Source organism: Peromyscus maniculatus, chromosome 15 (genome assembly GCF_049852395.1).
Source record: "Peromyscus maniculatus bairdii isolate BWxNUB_F1_BW_parent chromosome 15, HU_Pman_BW_mat_3.1, whole genome shotgun sequence".
In the NCBI taxonomy this organism is placed as follows: domain Eukaryota; kingdom Metazoa; phylum Chordata; class Mammalia; order Rodentia; family Cricetidae; genus Peromyscus; species Peromyscus maniculatus.
In genome coordinates, this window is record NC_134866.1 from 64,430,592 (window position 1) to 64,439,281 (window position 8,690).

The window sequence follows — 8,690 nt, forward strand, 5'->3', positions numbered from 1 at the left end:
AGAAAAAGGATGGGAAACTGTATGAGGGGATATATTGTATGAGGAAAGAATCTATTTTTAATAGAATGGGAAAAAAAGAAACCCCCAAACAACCAACCTATTGCCAAGGCTACTGGTTGCACTCCACAAATTGATGGTATAACCCAATTGCTGAAGACAGCACCTACATGACTCACTGAATGTGGAGAAGTCAAGATGGTGCCTGCCTATAGCCTTCACCCCTACTGACAAGTGTTCATGGTACAAAACAGTACTCTGCCTACCAAAGGAGAAAGGTAAAAAACAAGCCTTCTACAAAACTTTTGATCTATGATGCTGACCTGCTTGAAATATACACTGGTGCAAAAGTGGTAAAATGCTGTGGGAGTCGACAACTACTGATTGAAATTTAGGCCCTCGTGAGACGGACATTGCCCAGGTAGTCAAGAACATGAGACTAAATAGGTCTTAGGAGAAAACCTACCGCTAAAGGAATGTACAAATAAAATGACTCCTCACAACATTCTATTATATTCATAGATCAGTATCTTGCTCTTTACTCAGTAGAGAAGCTTCCTCCTACAGCAGATGGGAACAAATACAGAGACCCATAGCTAGACAATGTGCAGAAAGAGACCTTGAAATACTCATTCCTAAATGGAATGTCTCTGTCAAATCCCTCCCCTCAGGGCTTAGGGAAAGTTGCAGAAGAGGAGGCAGAAAGATTGTAAGAGCCAGTGGGTATGGAAGACACCAAGGAAAGGAGGCCTTCTAGACACAACCAGACTGATGCACACATGAACTCAGAGAGACTGTGTCAGCAAGCATGGGGCCTGCTAGGTATAAACCAGATAGGGTCTCAGTGGACACAAGCCCCCACCTCTAACCCAGAAGCCACCTCCAGTTGATAACTACTTGCAAAGGAAAAATTAGTTTTCTCCAACAGAGTCTTACTGGATATACAGAAAGTAAATTCAACGGGATTTGGGGAGATATTTTTGTCTCACATGCTTTGTCTGGGCATTTTTTGTCCTTACAGATATATGACAGTTCCCTCCCTCCCCGCAAAAAAAAAGGACAAAAAGAAATGACCATTTTCTACCAGACCATTCATGCTCTGTAGAAACTCTAGGGTGCCTTCCCTTAGCACAGTGGAAAATCTAATGTACACATTGGGAATTCACTCAAGACTTCTTTCAATTTTCTTAACCTCTATGATGTCAGTTTTTAGTTGTTTTTAATGGTTTTGCTGCCACAGTAAGGAGTATGACCATATTGGGCCTGCAACACTATCAAACACACCATATGCAGAGGAATTTTATAGGTATCACCATTTCCCCGAATGAATCTAAAATGCATTAAATAACAATTTTAAAAAAACACAAGGTCTTGCCTTTAGTTTGTTTGTGTGTTTAGGTTTGTTTTCTATTAAAGTTTTGTTGTCTCTTTGTGTATGTGATGAATGTGTTGAGGGGGGAGTGTATGTGATGAGTGTGTATGTAGGGTGTGTATGTGATGAGTATATGTGTAGGGTGTGTTTGTGATGAGTGTGTGTGTAGGGTGTGTATATGATGTGTGTGTAGTGTGTGTGTGTGTGTGTGTGTGTGTGTGTGTGTGTGTGCGCGCGCGCGCGCATGTGAGTCATGGCATGAATGTGGTAGTCAGAAGACAAATTTGTGATATCAATTCTCTCCTTCCACATTTATGAGGGTTCCAGAAATTGAACACAGGTCATTGAATTTGCATTGGCAAGCACTTTTACACACTGAATCATCTCGCAAGTCCAAGGCCTTACCGCTATACTTTTCTAACGTATGTCAATCCCTTCCTTTTATCTCTATTTTTGTGCCACATTAGATACTATGAAAATATTTTTAAACTTGACCTGTTATAATGAGAAAATGAAAGAGGAGAAGAATTAAAAGAAAAAATAGTGTATGAAGCTTAATTTCTGTTCCTAGTTTCCATCAGTCCTCTATAGATAAATAGAAATAATCACAAAAATTTTTGTTACAGTCTTAGAGATTTTTTACAATATATATCCCAGAAAAACCAATGCTTTACGTTATATCAAGAAAAAGGCGAGTGAGTTTTCATTTGCATTTTTTCTAAAGAACAAAAGTTGGTTTGAGTATAAATGAGCATAAGCAAGTGGTTTGCTAACACCATGCACTTAATGATGGGCAAAAAGAATCAGCATAATTTTCCCGAACTCCAGAATTCACTGCTCAGTGCTGTTCCCCTAGCTGCATAAAGTCCGCCTGCACATCTGAGAGATCATAATAAACCTATCACTTTATGGGAGTCTCATGTAGAATGTCAGGAATCCCTGCTGGAACCCTGGGGGCAGGTTGTGACAGCATCAGTTCTTTTGAAACTGTGGAGCAGACATCTGCTTATCAGTTACCAACCATATAAGGGCAGTAGTACCTTTTGTTCTCTGCTCAAGATTAAGAAGGGGGCATGGGGGCCATCAAGTTTGACATGCTGCAGGAGCTTTCTGTCTGCAGTCCTAAGAACTATAAAACTTGGGTAGTTAAAAGGTGATCCATTGTGTTCTCTGCATTGACACATACATCAGGATGTTGAATAACAGTATAAATTTGAATGCAGGATATAGATTTCTTGTCATATATCATGTTTAATAGATGTATTTAATATTCGCAATTGAATATTAAAGTTATATTCCCTTGAAGCAGTAGAGGCATCAGGAAAGAAAAAAAAATGACATGTTATCTTTCCTGACATGTGAATATGGAAAGAGACCCAGAATAAATACTATCTTTATCATGACAGGTGTGCTTGGAGAAAGCACAGGGTAGTAACCAAAGCACAAAAGCATCAGATAAGGAATCCATTGATCTTGGTTCTGTTCATAACCTTCAGTTATTCACCTTAGCTTCCTCAATCTCCACAAGGTATTTGTATGTCCTATATTCACTTTTCCTAAGCTTTTTAGGATGAGAAAATAAAACAACACTATCACACACACACAAAAAAAAAACTACATTAAAAATATACATTGATCTAATAGTTTAGCAGAATAAGAATTGTAAGCCAGACAGTGATGGCACACACCTTTAATCCCAGCACTCTGGAGGCAGAGGCAGGCGGATCTCTGAGTTCCAGACTAGTCCAGTCCACAGAGTGAGTTCTGGGACATCCAGGGCTACATGGAGAAACCCTGACTCAACCCTACTCTCTTACCCCCAATGAAAAGAATTATAGGAGCAAACACTATTTTAATTAACAACTGCAGATTATCTGTATCCTGCATTCAAAGCTGGAAAATTGAAGAAATACATGAATTTAAACATGAGTGGAAACTGGAACACTTCCTGTGGTGATGTAAAAGAAAATGGCCCCCAAAGGGAGTGGCACTATTAGGAGGTGTGGCCTTGTTGGCATAAATGTGCTGTTATTGGAGAAAGTGTATCACCATGGAGGCGGGCTTTGAGGTGTCCTATATGTTCAATACCACCAGTGTCTCAGTCCACTTCCTGATCAAACTGTAGCCAGCACCATGTCTGTCTGCGTGTGACCATGCTCCTTGTCATGATGACAGTGGCCTGAACCTCTGAAATGTGAGCCAGCCCAATTAAATGCTATCCTTTATAAGAGCTGCCATGGTCATGAAGCCTCTTCATGGCACAAGAAACCCTAAGACACTTTGTATTGAGTTGAACCACATGTCAGTTCTCATCTCAATCACAGGAAATTCTTTGTTTCCTTGGATAAAATATAGTAACAAGCTATTGGGCAAATATTAGCAGTTTGAAAGAAACTTTTTCAATTACTCTGTAACTCCAAGTGGAATGAGGTTTAAAAGGAGAAGCAGAGCTTAGTGTAAAAGCTTATGTCTCAAAGTTCTAATCAGCTCTTTGCTTTGTTATCCATTTCTCCGCTTAGGTGAAGTTTTCCATGCTCTCTCCAGGGTCCAAGCCCAGTTCACTGCATAATAGACTGTAGGACTCACATTGATGAGATGTCGTTCTGTAATGTACTCGCTGATTTTCTGTTCTAGGAGAAGAGATTGGCTGGCGAGTAGGTAACTTCTGGTAGTTAGCGTACCATTTCCATTTGTAGACAGCAGAAGACTGGAATTCCAGAATGGCACTAACAACCAATAGATGGGTTGACTGTCGTTGCTATAAGATATTTAGAACTCTGCGGTATAAAGAATCTCCTTCTAGACACTGGACTTGATCTACGTATACCTCTCATTCATCTCAGTGCTGATCACAGTTTTACCTTTGGCCTAGTGGACTTTAGTCCATGTATTCTTAGCTACTGACCCTTAGGACAGTTACCTAGCCTTCTACAGTCTCTATATTATGTATCAAATGGTCCTCTGGGTGTGGTCACACTCATATATTCTAAGAGTTTTGCACTGATATCCACTCTTGCCTTGATTAAACTGATACAATGATTTTCTGAAAGAGACTTTTCACACACATTGATCATTCTTTTTCTCCTTTAGGACTATAGCCTAAATGTATTCCCTATTTTTTTATGGTGGCAACATGCAGAAGAAAGATATTCATAGTTTAAAAAAATATAGAAATATAGTGATTTTTGTCCTAAAAATATATTGTACTGCATGAGGTAGCCCAGGCCTAGAAAGACACACACTGCATATTCTCTCTTGTTTAGATTTGATTATATAATCTGAAGTAACCACAGGAGCCAGCAAAATAAAAGGTACCATGGGATGAGGGAGCTTTAGAGAGGGGATAGCAGGTACTATGAATGGGAAAATGTGACAAAAGATGGAAGGTGAGAATTTAACTGGGAATGGGGGAGAGTAAAACCAAAGGAGAAGAAGGAGGAAAAGATAAGCAACACTAGAGGTGTTGGAAGAAGCTACAGTGAGATAAACATTGTATAAGTAAAAATATTTATATATGTGAGTACAAATGGAGTTGTAACACACGGTGATAATGCTCTACTAGGAGCCATAGACTAACAAAAATCTTAGTGCCAAGCACAGGAGAGTAAAAAAACAGATATATATATATATATATATATATATATATATATATATATATATATATATATGTGTGTGTGTGTGTGTGTACACGTGTGTGTACACGTGTGTGTACACGTGTGTGTACATATATGTGTGTCGTATTATGAATATAATGAATATTATGAATATGAGATTTATTAGGATGACCTACAAGCTGTGGTCCAGCTGATCCAACAATGACCACCTATGAATGTAAGTTTCAAGAATCCAGTAGTTGTTCATGAGACTGGCTGTCTCAGCCAGTCTTCAGTATATGCCAGCATGCCAAAGAAGTAGGTTCTAATGTCAGTGAAGAAATGGACTTGTAAGCAAGATGAAAGCAAGTAAGCAAAGAGGAAAATCTTCTGTCTTCAATGCCCTTATATAGGATTTTCAGCATAAAGCAGGTCCAGATTAGAGGTGGATTTTACTATTTCAGAAAACCTGGATTAATGGTATATCTTCCCATCTCTAGATCCAGATTAAAGATTGGTCTTCCTACCTCAAAGCTACAGATTAGAAGTGGATCTTCCTACTTCAAAGTAAACAAAAATCCCTCACAGGTGTGTCACTTCAGTTTTTTATTTCAGTTATTTCCAGATGTAGTCAAGTTGACAACCAAGGATAGCCATCACACCTTTGCTATTGGTTGCCTCTCAGAACTTAAAGGTAAGACCCTATTGCTGAAAATACAACACACTTTGGACCCATGACTTGGAGGAGTCAAGCTGGACTGTATCCAGAAGCCTCCTTCTTGAGAACTAGTTCTCACAGTGTCTGAGGGTGCTATGCAAGTTGCCAAGGGAGAAAAGCAATCAGTGGTCCTACCCATCTGCACAGCCTATGAACCACAACCATGAGGGGCTTGGCAAGATACCCCCAATAGCACAATAGTGGAACTTTTATCTTTAGGACAACTAACAACAGTCTAACTGGACTTAAGCCCTACTGAATAGGAGTGAATTTGTGCCTGGGACTGTAAACCTAGCCAATTACCAATGACTGTAGAGGTCATAGACCCTTAAGAAGAACCTATGACTGCCATTTTCCAAACCAGCATCATTTCTAATTGTATTTAACATATTTTCCTTGCACTTACAGATAAAGTGTAGCTGTCATCCCTCTTTGAAGAAGATGGAGAGCATTACAGAAACCCACAATGGCTTGAAATATGAGATCATTGGGTGCCTAACCTCAGCTGGTACATCTATAATGCAACACTTACACCAAAGGCTCAGTCAGCATCACAGAAGATGGGGCAGAAAGTTTGTAAAAGCCAGAAGATCAGGATGCCTGCTGCCAGATAATATGTTCTAGACATCATAGCAAAGCTGCACTGATGAAATCTCGAGTCATTTAAGAGTATAATGAAATTATTCCTCGAATGAACATGAAACAATTCCTGGGCCCAAACAAGACCTATATTATGACAACACCAGTTGACATGCCAACATGGATGGGAAAAATTCTCACAAGGCACCACCTCTAGATGAAGAGCTACAGGCAATACTGGCTGCTGAGAGAAGGAGAATCAGTTCTCTCCAGGGCTGAGCTCCCTGATAGGTTATCCAATTCCAAGTAGTCAGTCCTAAACACATGTACATATGGGCAATACCAAATGGACTTGGTAAGTTGATACATACATACATGATACATACATATAACTATGTGTGTGTGAGAGGGGGGGAGGAAGGGAGGGAGAGCGGGAGAGAGAGTAATAAATAATTAAAGAAGAGGTCATGAATTTGAGGAGTGGAAGGAACTGGGTAGGAGTTGGCATTGGGGAGAGGAAGGGATGGAAACGATGCAAATACAACAGTTATATAAGAGATTCTAAATAAGACCCTGCATTTTAAAAAAGGAAAGGATAGGATTGAAGGGATATAGTCCTGTGTTAATGCTGTTTAGTTCCAAATGATAAATTTAATAAGAGTAGAAAATTAGATGTTCATATTTCCTGCACTGGACTAGGTAAATCTTAGATTTATGTTTAACAAGAAAGAACAGCTGCAATGTTAAGGGAGTCTTTGGACACCAGTAATCATGGAGGAACTATGGACAATGTAAAGTCATGAGAAAATGTATAGCAAGAATTAAACAAGCAAACTTCAGAGGTCAGATCTACATTTTCAGTATATGCAGACTCTAGCAAGCCATATATTGTAAGTAATCACCTTGGTTAATGCCTTCTTATTTCAATGACAAATGAAAAATTCACCAGAAATGATGCATTTAATTAAAAAAAAAGATTATAAAGAGATGATTCCTGCAATGAAGATGAAACAGCAATTCCTGGGCACTCTTGGGAATGTCTGCCATGTCCTGCAGGGTCGTGCTCTGTATGCCAGATTGTAAAAACTTATATAAACCCTGATGTCAAGTCATTTTTGTAGCTAGTCACTGAGCCCTTGTCTCTGGATCCTCTCCAGCAGATCACCTCATGTGTAGGGTGTAGGTATCTGTTTGGCCTGTCTCAGAGACTTGACGAGGAGAATCATGTATGCTGGTGCTCACTGCTGTGCTGTGAGAAAGTAAGTCCTTTGTCTTTGACCTCGGAGTCTCCTATCATCCTCTAACATTCTGGATGTACTAACAACCTCGACAGATTGCAAGTAGAGCTGACACTCTAAAACCACATTACGGTGTGCTATGATCAGCAACCATTACTAAAGGCAGAATGTTAATCCCAGAAGTAAGAAAAGGCACCACAAAGAAAACAAAAAGCAAAAACTATTGACAATAGTATATGAGACAATTGTGAGCCCCTTTTCATTTGAAGTTATTTAGTAGCAGTATTGCTGTGGATATCGCTCTGTATAATTAAAACACTGATGGCCAGTGACCAGACAGGAAGTATAGGCGGGACAAGGAGAGAGGAGAATTGGGGAAACAGGAAGAAGGGGAGAGAGACACTGCAGCCACTGCCAGGACAAGCAACATGTAAAGACACCGGTAAGCTACCAGTCACGTGGCAAGGTATAGATTTATAAAAATGGGTTAATTTAAGATAAAAGAACAGTTAGCAAGAAGCCTACCATGGCCATACAGTTTATAAGTAATATAAGCGTCTGAGTGATTATTTTTTATGTGGATTGTGGGACTGTGGGGCTTGGGGAACCTGGAGAGAAGCCCTCCAGCAACAATTGGCACCCAACGTGGGGCTCGAACCCACAACCCTGAGTTTAAGAGTCTCATGCTCTACTGACTAGTATTAAAAAAAAAGGTTTCTGGGCTACACGCTGCTTTGATAAAAGCTTAGACCCACTATTTCTGAGACTTGATGACTCACAGAACTGGTGGAAAACGCCATGTTGGTAAACTGAAATGGGCGGAGCCAGCAGCCACAGCCCGTTTCAGTCTTAGAATACTGCAGTTTAAAGCAACAGATTCACAATACGTAGGCTTAAAAGAGACAAAAAAAAAAGATAAATTAATATAAAAAAGCCACGTAAAGATGAATATTACACAGACAATCTGGATTGTGTTGTCTTTGGGATTTTTAACGGCAAAAAAAATTTGATCGAAAAAGATGTTGAATTAAATCAATATGTATATTTTAAAGGTACCTTGACTTCAAAATTTGGATTTAAGGATATGTTGCTTTGCAAAAGAGGTTCTGCTTTTGTTTCCACAGAAAGCCAGAGGCTGTGGATTTGTTCCAGATTAAGATACATCAGGTTTCACCAGCCAAGACCCCCTTTGA

At 39.5% G+C, this 8,690-nt stretch overlaps 1 long non-coding RNA gene across 1 annotated transcript in view; it reads left to right on the forward strand.

The window, feature by feature from the left end:
• The window catches only part of LOC143268694 (uncharacterized), a 29,159-nt gene extending 20,764 nt beyond the window's left edge, over nucleotides 1-8,395 (forward strand). Inside the window, exons 2-3 of the long non-coding RNA XR_013044799.1 lie at nucleotides 6,089-6,614; nucleotides 7,420-8,395. This is a non-coding gene — a long non-coding RNA (uncharacterized LOC143268694). The remainder of the gene's footprint in view (nucleotides 1-6,088; nucleotides 6,615-7,419) is intronic.
• Nucleotides 8,396-8,690: the final 295 nt, after the last annotated feature.